The following is a 19569-nucleotide window of genomic DNA, read 5'->3' on the forward strand; positions in this document are numbered from 1 at the left end:
CATTCTAGACCAGGGGTTCTCAAAGGGTGGGCCACAAGAGCATTTGAGGTGGGCCACAGAGCTATTTGGAAAATTTTAGAAATAATGTAAGTTTAGTAATATTTGTTGTGTTGATCGCTAAAAAATGAATTCATATTAGTTGATTATACGTGGGCTACAAGCTTTTCATCCGACTCTGATGAGACGTAGTGGTACGTATCGAGTCAGCATTTCAAGTCGAAAATGGGAGGCAGAAACGGCTTCTTTTTCCACTGGCTATTACTAGCCTACCTACGGCTAACAGCAACTAAAATAATTTCGCGTATATAATACCTGGAAGGTAATGCTGAAGTAACCAAGCATTCCGGCAGGGTCATAATGTCGTATGCCGTTGAAAATGGTGTGCAATAAACTAGGAATGAAGTGTAATTGATGTATAGATTTACTGTACTTCGGGAGGTCGTATTGTTGTAAGTAAAAAATGGCCATAATTGCAAATTATTAGCAACTTCTGGTGGAGGTATACTGCACCACCGCAACGAATAGTAATGGATTGAAGATTCAGCGGAGCGCATTAATATTTGGAGTCTGTTTAAAATGTAATGCCTGGAAATCAATGTACATAATGTGAGAGTCACATGAATTGATGGTATCACTGGGTTGAATATTCCGACATCGCAACTTCAGTTGGTTCAGTACGTGACATACAGTGCATTGTACATGCATGATAAGAAAATCTTTGTCCACTCCTCTGTAATACCCCATTCACCAATGAATTGTTTGAAGCTGGTCCATAATGATTATACTATTCCCCTCAATAGTGGAACTAAAATCCCAATCACACAGTGTATGCGGGAATTGGATCATTGTGTTTCGCGAAGCGAATGGAGCAGCGGACGATAATAAAATACTCAGACGTTTTAGCATATGAAGTTTTAGCATATGATCTACCAGAGCCGTAACTGCCGCACCCAAATCCCCGATTGGGGGAGCTAGAAGGGGCCCAAGATTACTTCGTTGGTCGTTTGTTGAAAGATATTCATTCAACTTGAAAATTTTCGTCTCGCGCGAAATATTTTAATTTTATCAGTAAATAGGGAGAAAAATGCGCATATTTGAGAGAAATAGACATATCGGCGCCATCAATTACCACGCATTGGACAGGACTATGACTTTAAGATTAGAGGTGGGCCACGGCACATTTTCTAACCGGATAATGGGCCACGGCCAAGAAAGGGCTGAGAACCCCTGTTCTGGCCGCACGCAGATATTGTAATTTCTGTAGACCTACGTGACGCAACAATTTCCCCGGTGGGTGCCCCGGGTGGCATTTGAACAGTTAAGCACAGATCGAGATGACAGCACTATTCGTCGCGACCAACCAGCGCGGCTGTGGATAATGGACACATACGCACATTTTCCGCGAAGGCCCTTCTTTGGCAGCATACTTCGTGGGGTCGCATGTTCGCAGAAACTCCATATGTCTTGGTGTGTCGTGGCGCGGTAATGGCGGGCACCGAAATGCATATTTGTATAATTATGCAATGACTATGTTTTGACTTAAACAGCAAATGACGACTCATTTAAAAGGAAAGTTCTTCTCTCGGAGGGCATTTCATAGCAATCGCTATATCGTCTTCCAATATGTATTCAAAGATAAGTTTTAACAAGCAAATTAAATGTATTCGTCGGTCATTGTGGTTACTTTTCCAGTGTAATCGTAATCGACTACTTTCTGATATTCATGGAATCGTAATCACAATCGTAATCGCGTAACTCATAAGTAATCGCAATCGCAATCGATTACATTCATGAAGTGATCATCCCATGTCTGGGTGATATTTGGTTATGCTAAATAAAAATTACGTGGTGAGAACCGCGAGTTCGTGTGAACACGAGTTCTTAGAAATTGAACACTGCGTGAACACTGTGTTAACGATGAACGCAAACCTTTGACATCAAATGACGTCTCATCGTTATTTCGAAACACTACAAAATTATATACTGCGGGGGAGATAGCGTGGTGGTGAGCGTCGGCGCCATCCAAGCAGCAGGCCCAGATTCGATTCCCGCCGTCGGAGGTTATTCTAGGCTCCTCGTCCACCGTACCGTGTCGTTGTTATTACGTGACAAAAAGGCCCAGTTAAGAAAGAAAGAGAGCAAAAGATAGCTTCTTAAAAGGATCAACGAATAAAAAAACACCACCGAAAATGACTGTGACATCGGGCACTAGACTGAGGTAGATGTCAGTTCAAGAGACCCGAACTGGTTGGTCGTTCATTACATCGCATCTTATCAGTGGCGGCTCGTGACAATATCGGGTGGTGGGGCAAGGGATGCAAGCGACTTTTTTCGAAATGACGTCACAATGGCGCTTTCCAACGTAAACAAGTAAATTAATGATGGTACGGTAACATCAATTTCCCGACAACAGTGATTTTAACGTATGTGCCACGAGAGGTCTGCCGGTGAGCTGTGACTTGAAGCGTGGTAACTGCGTAAACGGCGTACAGAACAAAGATTCAACACGGTTTACGGCCGCACTTGACCTGACTATTTACACTGGTCAACACATATTTTTAGGCAGACAAAGTAAGAGTGGTTTTGGGGGTTCTGAAGGGCACTGATTCCGAATATAACCTTAGTTTTTTTCAAATTGGCTCCTGTTGTGGAGATAACCCATGGGGCTATTTTGACCAAAATACTCCATTTTCGCGGAAATGACTATAGATATAAAATCGGCTCAGTCATACTATAAAGTTCAGAAATTCAATCTACTTGTTATTTTTACACACATAAGACTCTTTTAAATAAAGATACAGCAACAGCACTATATTTAGGGGTAGTAGATTTACCATAGTTACATACTTTCACGGATATCATGTACATAAATGAACCCCAGTCATGTACATAAGTATTTACATAGATAAGCAGATAACGAGGCAATAATTCAATCAGTTTTGCGTCAACCACCTATCGTTAATTTGAAAAAATCAGTTGGAATATAATATCATTGATATATTTTAAATCACAATTGTTTTTTGTACGATTTTCGTCTGTAAGATATTCAGTGCAGTTTCTCGAAAGGTTCCGGCAATCGTCTGACACAATATGTTCAATTGTTCATCGCATCTGCCCTGATATCTTTCTTTTGTTGTTCTGATGTCTTGGTAGAACCTCTACCCTTGCTAATCAACAAGGAAATCAGGAAATATATCAAGATGACTGAACAGGAAGTGAACTCTTATGTTCATGATTATGCTCAAGTTTTCGATATGCAGATACGAATTTTCGGACCGACTGTTTGTAGTTGGGTGCTTTGTGATCATCTAAAAAGTTTTATTTACTACATATTAGGAGAAATTACATGCAGTGAACTCCTTGCCAATGTGAAATTGGAATCTTTCATCGGTATTCGAATATACCAGATACCCGATTTAAGCTTCTCGTTTGATAGGGTTACTAGGTATACCTACTTCGTTGACTCAGCGGAAAATTATCCATTTACCAGTCAAAAGAAATGAGACGCATATGAGTATTGCAGTTAAGCCTTTCAAGGACAAATTTTACAGCTTTATACTCCTCTTTAATCTTGGTAGAATGATCAATAGATACAGGAGAATATGTATTTCAGTTGTGCAAAAGTACTATTTTTAGCCTTGACAAACTGCTTTTTTGACAAACAAATATTTCACATCATGTCATGTTAATATTGATAGGATGACTGAGAATGACATGAGGGTTCTTCATAGTCAATTAGCTATTTATGCTCAGTATAAAATTGAAAAAAAAACTACGATTTACTTCCAACCAATTGACATATTTAGGGGTAAATACAGTAATTTTTGGCTTTTTTAGGGGTATAAATATCTTCTGCAAAAGAGCCAATCTGGCAAAACTAATGTGCTATTCGTAATCTGCAACCTCGGAAACCCCAGAAACGACTCTCAGATGGTCTGCCTAAAATGTTTTTTCCATTTTGTTGGCCAGTGTTATCTGCGGTAATGGAAATGACTATAACTCGAGAGATTGCGTAAGCCTAACTGGAAAGGTCAACGAGTTCGGAGACATACGCAATTGTTATCTCATAGATTGGGCCTGTCATATTGAATCCGAAACATCATTCTCAAGAACTAAGAATAGCAGCCTCGGAAATTCGGTCTCGGTACCAGACATGGGGTGATTACTTCATAAATGTAATCGATTGCGATTACGATTACTTCGGAATCACGCGATTACGATTACGAGTACGATTACAGCAAAATCAGTGTGTAGTCGATTACGATTACGATTACATTGGAAAAGTAATCACGATTACTCACGATTACATTTATTTTGCTTCTCAGAACCAATCTTGGCCGATATATTGGAAGACAATGTAAGGAATTACGGATTGCGATGAACAGGCCTAATGAGATAACAACTTTGTTTATAAATGATAGTCATTTGCTTGTTACATCATAATGTACCCATTGCCCAACTTTATAGGGGACGATTTATCGCCCGCATAGATTTGCATTCTTGCCAGGTTCGTAACTGTCACACCCTAAACTCCCCAATAGGGTATTGAGTGAACTCGAAGGAGTCTCAAAAGTATTTCATACATCAAAATAAATTGGGAGTATTTTCGAGAGATTTAAATAACTTGAAAATTTTCATCAAGCTTGGCAATTTAATGTAATTAGATCAGGGGTTCTCAACCTTTTTGGACATGCGCTCCCCTTGGCGATGGTCAAAAAAATTGCGCCCCCTGACCCCTAGTGTACTTATCGTCATGTCAAAATAAGCACATCATCTAATACAGAGGTAGGCAACCTTTTTGCTAATCACGGCCGCATTTCGACTAGTTATGCAACGAAATCGCGAGTAGCAATGTTATAAAGAGTTGCTGGGGCTGAATATTGTCGTGAAATTTTTCAGATTCACGAATGAATTCCGTAATTAATAGTATAGCAGTATCACATATTACTATCAAATATTTATCATTTCTCAGCCCATGTGATCAGATTCGCCGGTAGAGTTTATGGAGGTAGGGCTTTCGAAAATTTAGGGAAAGTTATAAATGATAATGTATCTTCGGGTTGCCCAATTGGGATTAGTCACTTCATTGCATGCTGTTATTTCTTGAGCCCCCATCAGGATTTTCGATTGTATCCGTAGTGGAAATAGTTGAAATATATTGAAATCGTCCAAATGTCCATAAACAAATTTCTTTAGTGAGGAGCACACGATTCCGATTCCAGCTCAGATTAAGACGGGTGCTACTATATTAAAATCGACAAATAAAGTAATGTTGAATTGCGCGGAGTGCGAAGAAAAATTCAAGATTAATTAAAATCTCTCAAAAATTCGGGAGTGAATTTGTAATTTCAATTTGCATGTCGACGGCTGCCAACACATAGGCCTACTAATTGAATTAGGTTTCGACGGCCGTGCAATTTCCAACGGTCACCGATTGCCCATCCCTGATCTAATAGTATAGATATGGTATGTCTTACGTCAAGTTTGAATCCGCATTCCAGTTGTTGAGTCTTTAACATTTCTGACAAATTTCCCTAAACTTGTTTGAAAATATAGCAAAAAACATTGAACAATTAATTTCAAGGTAGGTTGCACTGAGATTAATCCTAATGCTGGTAGTGACTACAGAGAGCACGGCGTCGTTCTGTACTGCCATGCTAAGCTTGATCAGTTTTGGAATTGAATTAAATTGTGCTGATTTAGGGTAGCCTAATTGAGGGCGAAACCGGGCAACCTATATTGCATCTAAGTCTGTCTTAGGCAGTGCAGTTCGCCAGCTATCAACAACAGCTACCCACCGCACCGAGCTTTAGGCTACTGCCAAAGCTATGAAGTACACTGTAAGTTTTTTCATGTCATTGAAATCAGAAAAGACAACACTTTTTTCGTCAAAAAAGATCCCACGAAAAATGTCCTAGATGATGTCGATTGTGCTTTATATTTAGGTGTTTCCATATATAGGTGTTTCCGTATTTAGGTGTTTCCGATCTAGGTGATACCTCAATGCGGCCTGATATAGAATACTAAATAATCTGGCGTACATGTCAAGTCGACCTGTCCTCGAAATAACACTAAAACCACCTGGTGTACTCGACGACATCTAAAACTGTTCGAATCCCGCATGGAACATTTTATTATAAACGGAAAAATGAACGTGCAAAGAAATCAACAAGTAAACGCAATGAAATTGAAGGCAAGAAATAGGACTTGCATCAGCATAAATTAGAGCCGAATTTTTTAATTTAGAATTATAAAAAAACTAATTACAGAATTTGGATTATGTAACATAATTAGTACAAGTACTAAAACGTACTCCAAAGTACTATACTCAATAAACGAATGCGGAGAGGAACTTAACCTCACAGGATTTGTACGATCTAACGTACTTGTGAAGTACTACTCAAAGAACGATAGTGAGAAACCCGGAAAAAGTCTTATTCTGGAGCTGATTGTTGAAATCTTAAAAAGAAATCAGCCAATCTGGTAGACACATATTGAGCACTTTTGTCACCTATTACCACATGTTGAACGAAAGCCAGAAGCTGAAAATCTTTCGGATATGATAGGTCCCAGGCATAATAGCATGCCATAATATTAATTAACATGTCAAAGACCGTATCGTATTCTTGGCAAGCAATTTTGTGGCCATCAGTCAAAATCCAACCCTGGATCTTGCCATTTTCGTGCTTGGCAACAACCAAATGTGGAGGGTGTGATCGTTTGCAGTGGATTTCAGTATCTTGAGCCTGAAATGGAAGTATTTTTTGAAAATTCAAACTATGCATACGACTGTCAACAACAGGGGTAACATCTCTACACCAGTAATTCACCAAGTTATTTAGACACACCACACAATAAATTTTCCAGTCTTTGGTATGAACCGGCCGGGGATCAAACCCACGACCTACCGATCGAGAACCCTGACGCATAACCATTACACTATCTCGCTCACCACTGCCGCACAGTCAGCTGCATGTATCAGTGATTGACATCATTATATAAACTTAGTTATAATCAAGTACCTGTTCCACTGACAATGCAGATACTGTGGACTTCTTTTTAGAGTTCAGGCTGGCGTCGGTCTTCTACCACTTTACTCTGCCATCGGCGAGTTGCGATTGTACTTTCAGCAGATTTTTAAGTTGATCATTCACACTATACTGAAAAACAAAAAATCGAGAAGTTATTATCAATCATTCTAAATCATAATAGCTTTGCAAGTCCCAATTTACCCCAAATATCTTATCCAATGTATGCATCATTTTTGTGTAATTAGTTCTCATCTCATCAATTGTAGTTGGTGCAATTAACTTCCAGAAATCTTCCCTGACCTGTAAAAATTTTTTTCAGTATTATATTAGGAACTATCACTATATTCTTTGTGGCCGTATAAAAGGCACATAATTCCTACCCCAAATCATTCATGTTGTGACATCAGAATGAGTGATACAGGAATACAAGTCTCGACCGTAATACTCAATTCAGAGTCAATACACTGACGCGCACTCGATATCGCAGAGGCCTAATGATAAATCATACATGCGCTCACAAGTCTGATATCACCGTAGGTTGGGAAAGGTTGCAGAATTTCATTGAGAGGGATCCCTTTCTTCGTTAGCTGAGCATGCCGGTGCCCGTACAATTGTTTGAAAAGAGTCACGATTTTCTGCAAGTTGCAGTCCTCGTTGTCAAATTCCTTTTGCAGCTGACGAGTTGCTTCTTTAACAGTCAACTTGAATCCACCTGAATGTGTAAATATTAGTTCAACTACGCTGTAATTTACACCGGCGCACATCACCGGACTACTTCTATTTACTCGCAGTACAAACTATGCTGTAATTTACACCGGCACACATCACCGGACTACTTCTATTTACTCGCAGTACAAAATATGCTGTAATTTACACCGGCACACATCACCGGACTACTTCCATTTACTCGCAGTACAAAATATGCTGTAATTTATACCGGCACACATCACCGGACTACTTCCATTTACTCGCAGTACAAACTATGCTGTAATTTACACCGGCACACATCACCGGACTACTTCTATTTACTCGCAGTACAAAATATGCTGTAATTTATACCGGCACACATCACCGGACTACTTCCATTTACTCGCAGTACAAAATATGCTGTAATTTACACCGACACACATCACCGGACTACTTTTTTCTACTCGCAGTACAAACTATGCTGTAATTTACACCGGCACACATCACCGGACTACTTTTTTCTACTCGCAGTACAAACTATGCTGTAATTTACACCGGCACACATCACCGGACTACTTCTATTTACTCGCAGTACAAAATATGCTGTAATTTACACCGGCACACATCACCGGACTACTTCTATTTACTCGCAGTACAAAATATGCTGTAATTTACACCGGCACACATCACCGGACTACTTCTATTTACTCGCAGTACAAAATATGCTGTAATTTACACCGGCACACATCACCGGACTACTTCCATTTACTCGCAGTACAAACTATGCTGTAATTTACACCGGCACACATCACCGGACTACTTCTATTTACTCGCAGTACAAAATATGCTGTAATTTATACCGGCACACATCACCGGACTACTTCCATTTACTCGCAGTACAAACTATGCTGTAATTTACACCGGCACACATCACCGGACTACTTTTTTCTACTCGCAGTACAAACTATGCTGTAATTTACACCGGCACACATCACCGGACTACTTCTATTTACTCGCAGTACAAAATATGCTGTAATTTACACCGGCACACATCACCGGACTACTTCTATTTACTCGCAGTACAAAATATGCTGTAATTTACACCGGCACACATCACCGGACTACTTCTATTTACTCGCAGTACAAAATATGCTGTAATTTACACCGGCACACATCACCGGACTACTTCCATTTACTCGCAGTACAAACTATGCTGTAATTTACACCGGCACACATCACCGGACTACTTCCATTTACTCGCAGTACAAAATATGCTGTAATTTACACCGGCACACATCACCGGACTACTTCATTAAATGAATGACTTACACGTGGGAATTGCTCTAAATCTTCAAAGAAAAGAAAAAATTTGCTCAAACGAAGTTGAAATCAGCCTATACTCCGTTGATCGCGACTGCTGGAGTTTGAATTTAGCGAGTTTTCTTGAATACGAAATAAGTTTCATCTTCAACAATCGTTTACTCAGAATGGTTGTGAAACACATGTTAGTCAGAATTCATACATACTTTGTCAATTTCCCGCGCCCCCCCTGAGAGCCTCCCGCCCCCCCCCTGAGAGCCTCCCGCGCCCCCAGTTCGAGAACCACTGCACTAGATAGCTTGATTTTGAAATTCATACCTCTCCGCCTCAATAACAAAGCATGCATGATTTATAGGAATTGACATTTCGGTGCCGGTCATTACCGCGCCACGATACACCAAAAGACATATGCAGTTTCGGACCACGTGCGACTCCACGAAGTGTGCTACCAAAGACCTTGGTCGTGTCCCATGTAAATAGTCGCGCTGGGTGGGCGTGCCGAATAGTCCTGTTCTCTCAATCTCAGCCCCACAGAACTAATGCCACCCGCGCCACGCACAGAAGAATGAAGACATGACAATTTGTGTGTGCGTCTCTCGAAAGTTTTTTTTAGTCTGCTGCGTTTGGGCGACCACTATATCTTTTGATTATATAACAGACGGGAGGTAACGAATTAACAACGTATAATTAAATAATTATACCAACATACCAGATGCTATTATCATGAAGCACGTGCCCCCAGCTCAACCGGTAAATCTGACCATTAGGGGCTGTGAGAGTAGTAATGCAGTTACCAATATTATTCACAAAATTCAATCATCAACTTGAGAATTGACTAGGACCACCCTATGGGGGCCCAAGACCAACGTTTAGAGCGGGGTCCTGATTGTCACTACAACCCACGCTTTAACATGGTGTATAAGCGAATGGCTATCGCGGTAGGTTCAAATGTTGAGTGAGGAATTGCGAAGTAACGATTGGCCCCGTTTCAAATACAGTCATATGAGAATAAGATAATGTGAACATAAAATTCTGCCTTTCACTTGATACAGATGCTATACAAGCTGCCGTTACGAGAAACAGCTCGGTTATGATATATATCAGCAGCTGTTGATTTGATGCTTCGTTATGGAAATCGTAATGTTTCATTTGACGAGTACAAAATATAAAATCTTTGTCGGGTGTTCTTACGTACGTACATAGGCCTACACTACTGCTCGCCAATCGGCAACGGCCAAACTGCGTTTAACTATTGATTACTGACCTACCGTAGCCCTAGGTTAGCAAACTATAGCTTAATTAAGCATAACCTAACATCTATACATAGGTTACTATTTGAAACTAGGAAGAGTGTTGATTATTTTCCCGTTGTGAGGTAATGGCGTCTGGAGTGCATTAATATAACCTGATATACAGCATGGCGGATTTTCTTACAATCAAGCTACAATTGTGCATCCAATATCTGTTTACTACACGTGGATACTTCTTACGCAATGACAGGCAAGGCTAAAACTTCTGACGCAGGGGTCACCAACCTTTTTGCAACCGAGGGCTACTTTGCGTAATGATTGAAGCGGTGGGCTACTATTTACTCCCGCCGTTTACCCGTACCACAATGTATTTTCGCTTTGATATTCATAACACTGGACAGGACTGGACATCATATTATCTGTTTCTATAGCAGTCAGTGGGAAGCCTGGCATTGTATGATATAAACTAGTGCGCTGTACTCTGGTATGTAACTTGACACTGCAATTCTTAGTGAGTGTTCCAGATGTGCTTTAATTAAGCGTGTTATGTGTTTGTTTTTGATGAAGTTTATGTCCGAAAAGGCTGATTCACAACGATAAATTGAACCATAGACGCTTGCAACCTTCATAGCTGCTGCGCATACACCACTGTACTTTTCCATATCAACAAGGCACCAAACGTTTGCTGCAGACTGATGTGGGGGTCATGTTGCTGTGTTACAATTTCAATCTCCAACTGTTCAGCATCCAGAAATGACAAGATTTCATTATACCGGACAGCAGCATCGATTACATAAAGTTAGAAACATGGTTGTGCCTTTGTAGATTTTGTGTAGCCTACTGACTGTTACCTCGGACGCTGATCATAGCGCGTGCGACTGATTGATTGCTCGTTAATTAGTTCGAATGGTGTTGTTTGATAGTCGTGAGTATTGGGACTCAGCTCGTGTGACCCGTGGAGAGAGAGGTCGTTTTGTCGTTGTTGCGTTGCAGTCGTGCCATTTTCTGTTTTTGTATCTTTCAAATATACTTCTCACAAGCTATCGCGGCCCATCATCAAGAATGGCCTGTTTCGAGGTGACGGATGTGTTGACGCGGAATGATGGAGCGGGTGATATCGCAACATGAATCACCGCGGTGTTGATGCGACGCTTCATTTCTGCAAGCAGGTGTGTCCCCATATCACAAAAGACGCCGTACAGTCGGTAGTTGAACAATGTGACGTTTGCAAGTCGATCGATCCCCAACCGCGACGTTGAGTTGGTGGCGAATTGAGCGTGACCGAAGACTGGGAGAGATTAGCGACTGATGTTACGCACCTCGCGAACGGTAAAAAGTATTTAACAATCGTCGATTGCGGTCCCAGCAGGTACGCCGTGTGGTGAGAGATCAAGGACGAATCGGATATAGTGATTACGAAGGCTTTGGAAGACATTTTCTCGGGATACGGGCCGCCTCGACAATTGCTGTGTGACAATGCGAAATCATTTCGATCGCATCGTCTGAGACAATTGTGCAATGTTTGGCGAGTCGATTTGGAATTTAGATGTGCATATCGACCGTCGAGAAATGCGATCATTGAGCGACACCACAGAACAATCAAGACCATGAATGCGAGAACGGGAGTGAATATACAAGAGTGTGTATTTTGGTATAATTTGTCTCCGCAGAGTAGCACGAACTTGGTACCGGCTGAGAAGATATTCTCACGTACCTGGCGTAACCCCTTCCTGGAATCGTCAGAAGAGACGACCGTAAGCCGAACCGAGCCCAAGGTGCGCGACTTGTCCGTTGAAGACCATGTCTGGGTGAAGCCGGCAAACAGCCGATGCACGACGAAGTGGAATATTGGTAAGATCACTAGCATACTTTCAGATCATAAAGTTGAGGTTGATGGCATCCCGAGGCACGTCGGTGATGTGAGAAGAGTTAGTCATCCGCCAAGTTCGGTATTCCGTGATTCACCCAGAGTACTGTTGACGTGGATAACTGCCGATCGCTCGCCAGAGGATCGTGAAGGTGAGGCTGATAGAGCGCTGCGCAGCGAAGAGATCGCACAAGAAATTGGTGTGACTCGAGAACACGTTGGGGAAGAGGTCATGTCCGGTCTTAGAAGAAGTACGCGCACCCGACGAAGTCCAGCGCGCCTTGGAGACTACGTCACTGACTTCGGAGGAGGAGGGCAAGAAGATGACGATGGTGATGATGATGATGAAGAGTGATATTCATCACGGATAATGTGCCTTTGTAGATTTTGTGCACTGACTGTTACCTCGGACGCTGATCATAGCGCGTGCGACTGATTGATTGCTCGTTGATTAGTTCGAATGGTGTTGTTTGATAGTCGTGAGTATTGGGACTCAGAGCTCGTGTGACCCGTGGAGAGAGAGGTCGTTGCGTTGCAGTTGTGCAATTTTCTATTTTTGCATCTTTTAAATATACTTCTCACATAGCCTACTAAACTGCGTTGAGTGTAACAGAAACAAGCTGTGTCAAAAGATGCAACAATACGTAATGGGTATACAGATATTCAAAATCTGCTAGTACTTCACGGCCATCTAACTCCGAATAGTAATATTGATTACTACTTTGGCATTGTCCAGGACGTTGAGCTATATCATAACGGAACCCCCCGCCATTTCAAGAAGACCGTGAATGGCATTCCGTCATGTCGCCTGTATATAGGCAATGCGCCGTATCTTCAATTTCTGGTGATTCTATCACATACATCTATATATCACTAATTGTAATTGAGGATATTTTTAAAGTGTTTATATATGTAAGTTACATGTTCGTAGTGTATTTTAAACAAGATTTTTGAGAACGGGCTCGCGGGCTACTCATCTAGTCCTCGCGGGCTACCTGGGGCCCGCGGGCACCAGGTTGGTGACCCCTGTTCTGACGTAATAATGAGCAGTGGCGTTTGAAAATCAGACGTTTGGGCTATCACTAACCTGGTATAATATCTTTTCTTTGTTCACGAATGCTCAGTTTATGTCATAGTCCATGTGCAAATAAAAAGTAATCGTTCTTTCTCAAAGAAATCGATTAGATATGGGAAGTAGTCGATTACGATTACGATTACTTAGGAATTTTTTCGAAAGTAATCGATTGAGATTACGATTACTTGAAAATGCTGTAATCGTCGTAATCGATTACGATTACTAATCGCGATTACCCCATGTTTGCTCGGTCACGCATAGAAGATTTTGCCCTTGAAACTGGAGACTGTAACACGACACATACGGCTTTATTACTGTCTATAGATATGCTGCGAATTCGCTTTTGGAAAATATATTACCGAATAAATACGTGGATGAAAGCCGTAAACTTAGTACACTGTTACATGACATCATCGAGAAGTAGCCTCATGGCCCTTTTCGGTATGGTATACTCAGGCCTGTAACTGCCGCACCCCAAACCCCCCAATTGGGGGGGGGGCGAGCTCTAAGGGGGCCCAAAATTAATTCGTGAATTATCATAAATTGTATAGTATTTTTTGAAACTTTATGCAACTTATTCAAAAAATTTTCGCGCCGCGCGCGATTTCCAGTTGCCAATTATCGTGATTTTTGGGTACTCATCCGACAAGAAAAAATACGCAAGATTTATAGAAATGGGCTTAATATAGAAATGGGCAAGATATATGAAGTAGGCCATATAACATGCGACTCCAAGAAGTGTGCCAGAACGATCGGCAGCGAGAAAACCTTAGCCGAAAAGGACTGCCTTAATGCTGACCGAAAACTCCGTTATATATAAAACATACTGTCTTGGCAATCTCACAAGACAAATACCATCCCGCAGGGAAAAATTATATGCCAGTGAAGAAATACCAATTTGAATTGGTGTGCGTCTTTTAGTTTCGTAGCCTACGTTATGGCGATTCTATATTTTTATGTAGCAGACAGGAGGTCACGAAATACCATCATGTTAAGGAGTCATACCAACGGGCCCTACAGTTTCCAAGACAACTCACTCAGCTCTACCGGTAAATCTGATTACGTGCTGAGCAGAGAGGATAAGAAGTTGATAGCAATATATATGCAATTCCAGATTTTATTGACCGATTTTATCATGAATTTTCGAAACTTTTTTGCGCCTCGCGCTGGCTCACTAAGCTGTAAACAATTCATTTCGTGGCTAAAGCGAACAAGGTGATGGGGGTAGGTTTATCACCCTATGGGAGCCCCAAACCCAAGATGTTTTGCGGGGTCTGACGAAGTGCTGTTTCATTCCTGCCAACGGATATACGCCGGAAGATGTTTAATTATAATATTGAGGGGTCCTACCTTTTCAAACACACCTGACTCAGCTTTTACCTGTAAATCTGATTACGTGAGCAGAGAGAGGACAAAAATTGATAGCAACATATATGCAATTCCCGATCATATTGACCAATTGAATCATTAATTATAGAAAATTTTCACGCCTTGCGCGTTTAGTCCAGAAAAACGGACCAACTAAACTCCCCCTAATGTGGGGGATAAGTAAGTATCGGTAATAAGCGAACTGCCAGAGGGGGGTCTGGGGGGCGAAGCCCCCCATAAGATTGGTTCATCAACATATGGGGGGCCCAAGACCAACGTTTTGGGGGGCTGGCGAAGTGCTGTTACGGCCCTGGGTATACTGTCAAAATTAATACCAACAGACCAACACCGAATTTTGCGTAAAATTTAATGAGGAATAGGCTAATCAAGTGATCAGCTGTTAGCCGCCATCGAAAGCGAAATAGCTATCGCGCTTGACAGAGGGTTGTAAGCAAATGGCTTGAAGGCCACAATTTCACGGTGAAATTGACATTGGAGAATATAATATAAAAGTAAATATTTGAATGCAAACCGAGAATGTTAGTTAACTGTTTCATGATATCCATGATATCATCATCTCATCACCTATCTCAGTATGTGAAACACAGTTAACGTTAGTACAGATACGCTGGCTTTTGCGTGAAGAATTGTTGCACCCTTCGATAGAACTCAATACGATCGGTTCCTAGGCTTTTATTAACATAAAAGTAAGCTAGTGCATCTGAATACAACATGGCAATAAAACAGAGTTAACGTAGGTATAACGATCAGAAGCGACGCCAAACCCGACTAGTACGAATGAAATGAATAGTCCCGACGTGAAGGTTATCAGAAGCAATCAGCAAAAACACCCACTAGTGCTCAAAGGAACTGAATCACCACACATTGTATATCAGAGGTCTCAAACTCAAATGTGCTCGCGGGCCATTTTTCCAGTTTTGACGACACCGCGGGCCGCAGCATTTATAGGAGTATTCTATGTCTTTCCAAGTAGGCCTTATTTGGCGGGAGTGAATTGTCCTATTGAAAGCGAGCCGATCCAGCAGACTGACAGTAAACACACATCGTCAAGATTTGATTTACTCTTGTATTAATTTAGGCCTGACACGAAAAGAATCATCGGATTTATAACTATTTGAATAGAATTGTTCTTGTACTTGATAGGCTGTATATTAGGGTAGAGTAGGGTAAAACGCCCCCGTAAGGTAAGACGCCCACCATCGCTGTTACCAAACAAAGTGAGTGTTGAATGAGTCACAATAGCCTAACGAATGCCTAATGGTCAGACTGAGCTGCCACCTTAATTTCTGAAGTTGAAAGGGGACTTGGTGAGTTTTACGATTATATATTACTTTTTGACTTGTTTCTTACAAAAATAACCGTAATATAACTAGGTGAAACGTAACTATTGAGGTCGCCGAATGAAAGTTTCTTATTTTATTTAGGATCCTACTATGTTCGATGTGATTTTAGTGTAATTTCATCGTCAGATACACAAAATAACCACCTTGTTAGTGTTTCGAAAATAATGGCGACCTGGTGGCTAAAACGCTCACCCTATACGCGGGGTAAAACACCGTTAGTGGGCGACCTTTCCGACTGACTTCAGCACAATATTTGCCTTTGCACGCCAGATTTTAGATTTTCGTCCATCAGTTTGTTTTTTGTTATTACATGTTTGGGATGCAACATTTGTACAGGATCCAATTTATAGTGGGCTGGTAATCATGTATAATTGTATACGAATGGAAAAGAAATCCTTAACATGGTATCAGTGGGTAAATTGTAAGACCTAGTAGGGCAAACGCCTTCGTGTGCGTTTTGACGAACATGGATGAATCGTGACTTTACTGCTGATAACCGATACATAAGCCTTCCATACATTCATATTGAATTAGGTATGGCATCTCGCGTTGATACTATGAAATTCAGACCAACTCGAATAGCACGGAGGATTTTATGACGTTTCTCCCTTACGATAGGCGTTTTGCTCCACTCTATCCTAATTATAAGATATAGACACCATATGTGAGGACAAATGTATGATGCCATCATAAAAGCTATCGGGTTATAATTTTTCAGCTACTATGAATACTTTGAATTCAACAGATTGATTATAGAGACTGATCTGATATTAAAACATTTTTAGGTTGAGCATTGTAATTCCAATCCAGGATTCGGGTATGCTTCTGATAAGTAGGCTATTGATCTCATAGCCAAATATCTTCAAATAGGAGCAGAAAAATAAATATTATAAATATATTAATGAATGTGTCCTAGTGATTGAAATGTCGGAACGCCGAACGGCCCATTGTTGTTGCATCGTTGGAACGTATCACTACGGTACTCGGTACCTTTAAGTGGCTTTAATAACATGGTTTAGCGACCAAAGATGTAACTAACAGATTGCCAATGTTTGTCATAACTATACTTGCTTAGTTAGCGAAATACCAAGCTGCGACTTTCTGATCTATTACTATTCCCCTGATACGCGTTTAGTTTGTTGTGTTCATGGTTCTAACAAATTCCCGGTATTCCGAGTCACTCCGAGTCCACTCGAGTCATTTTCATTTTGTCATCGAGTTAGCCCGAGTCTGAATAATTCTAAGTAAGGTTGCGTCCAAGTCCAACTCACAAATATCAGACACGAATCGGCTAAGGGTCCGGTTTTGTCATCATAATGTGGAAATGGGGCGAAATAGTGAATCGTCCACTGCATGGGAGCGTTTGCAATTGATGTGATAGTGAAGTTTGATGAATAGTTTCAGGCTTTCGGAGCAATTTAAGAGGAAATTTTCACGTTATAACCTGAAAAGATATATGTGACACTTATGTATTGCCAAATTAATAAGAATCTAAAATGTGGCCGCGGGCCGCACAAAATGACCTGGCGGGCCGCATGCGGCCAGCGGGCCGCGTGTTTGAGACCTCTGTTGTATATCAACAATCGCATCACAAAATAGACGTCACCAGCATGAATCTTCGAATGAGAGAGCGTTCAGTGCACTATTTCTACGCAACTGCTTCCTTCAAGACGCAAAGACGTGCTTCCTAGGGATGGTGTGAACCTCTGAAAGGTTCAGGTTCGTGTGAACGCGAACCTTTTTGAAAGGTTCTGTGTGAACGCGAACGTGAACGTCATGACGTCACGTGACTTAATTTAGCTAATTACAACCCTACATATCAGTGAAGTGATAGCCTATATTAATGTAGGCCTACATGATACCAAACAACGACTCGGGCCACATAATGTCACAATGCTGAAGTACATATTGACGTCGGCAAATGTATCAACTGGGGCAATCAAATGATAAAAATCACATAAAATCAATATCTTCCGTCACTCTGCCAACAATTTCGACGAGAACTTGCAAGGGAATATAAGCTGACGCCTTAACGGTCTAGGCCAGACCGGACAATGTATTCGGCGTCTGATTATTGCTATATTGACATTGAGCAGAGTGTAAAACGGGTTTCTATACTTGCTACCGATATTACCCTGAAGTTATACAGCAGTATTCAACACCCCAATCGCACGGATTTCGTTTTTATGATACAATAAGCATGTGAAGTCAAGATTGACCCCGTACGCCTGCTAGATTTTTTACATCAGACAGCGATGTCAATTCCATTGATTGTTTGAATAAGCATCATTCGCTGACTACCTACATGTAGTGTATTTCGTTATTAATGTTGTGTGGTTGCCAGTCAAGCTCACAGCAGAGAGTCACTAAATATTCACAAACGGAAAGCTGGATACTTCGAGCAAACCTTTGTAATAAGACAAGTAAAATATCTGAGATTGTCAAGGTGCATGCTCGTTTAGTGCTAGTTTTTTTATGCTGCCAGCGCCATGCTCTAAATTTCAGAGGATCACACACAGAACACGAACGTGAACATCACGTTCACACCATCCCTAGTGCTTCTTTCCTCCACTTCAACAAAGTATTGCAATGTACGAATACAAGTGCCACTGTGATTGAGGCTACGCGGGAAGAACGTCAAAGCGTCTGCAGGAACGCATAAACCAGCATGTCCCAATATTTATCAGAACACGTGCACCACGCTCGGTGAAAAGCTCACCCTTAACTCATCCACTCAAGCTTGATGCTGACCGATCGAAGGCCATTAATTCTGCAATCGGCAAACATCTGCTGGATAATCCGATTTGTGCGAATAAATATAGAGACGACAAATTTCGCATTATTGGGAGGGGCCGTTCACACTTTCACTTGTGTGCCTTGGAGTCGACTTTTATCAAAATACACGAACCGAAACTCTGTAAACAGAAGGATATCGTGTACCACCTGGGAATAGTGCACTGAACGCTGTCTCATTCGATGTTTCATGCTGGTGACGTCATATTTTGTGATACGATTGTTGATATACAATGTTCTTTCTTATTCTCAACTAGTTCCTGACGATTACCCCTGACGAGTGTCAGCCGAAAATATTCGGGTTTCATTTCAATATAAATTTGGAGAAAAAATAGATTTATGCGGCACAACATCATCAACAGCTGATCTAACCGTGCCTTTACCTTTCGCATATTCTTGTGGTTTAGGGAATACAGACTTACTAAAACATGTAATATATGCTGTTAAAGTTGAATAACAAATAAATACACTCGGTTGTATCTTGAAAAATAGAGTCAATTTGCACAAACGAATGCCATTTTCGAGTTCAGCGCCCCTGATATACCCTAAAATCGTTCTCATCTTCCATGATGAAATTTTGTTGTTGGCCTGTGATACAATTCATTCGATTTGTGCGTAATCCCTAGTTTATTCGCTTTGATCATTTTAAGCAACAGCAATATATAGTAAACTATTGGATGTGTAGGTACTAGGGTCGTTGAGTCAGAAAATTTTACCATCGGCTCCAACTTAGACATTTACAATATCCTGACTTCAGCTCCGACTCTAAAATAAGTTCGTCAATGAACTCACCCGTTGCATGAGGTTTGGCCAA

General features: G+C 41.1%; 1 protein-coding gene and 1 long non-coding RNA gene across 3 annotated transcripts in view; one reads left to right on the forward strand and one right to left on the reverse strand.

Annotated features, from left to right (window-relative positions):
- Nucleotides 1-19569, forward strand: part of LOC145442933 (uncharacterized) — a 356044-nt gene that overhangs the window by 327393 nt on the left and 9082 nt on the right. The gene's annotated exons all lie outside the window — the stretch shown is intronic.
- Nucleotides 6102-7868, reverse strand: LOC145442194 (uncharacterized). Of its 2 annotated transcripts, XR_013915971.1 has the most exons (3): nucleotides 7233-7868; nucleotides 7023-7160; nucleotides 6102-6746 (listed from the first exon to the last, which is right to left on the reverse strand). It is a non-coding gene; the product is annotated as an uncharacterized LOC145442194 (long non-coding RNA). The 2 variants fall into 2 exon arrangements; XR_013915970.1 differs by having other exon boundaries at nucleotides 7023-7868.

The sequence above is a fragment of the Botryllus schlosseri genome, chromosome 7, assembly GCF_051294905.1.
Source record: "Botryllus schlosseri isolate E-star chromosome 7, Bs_hap1, whole genome shotgun sequence".
NCBI lineage: Eukaryota > Metazoa > Chordata > Ascidiacea > Stolidobranchia > Styelidae > Botryllus > Botryllus schlosseri.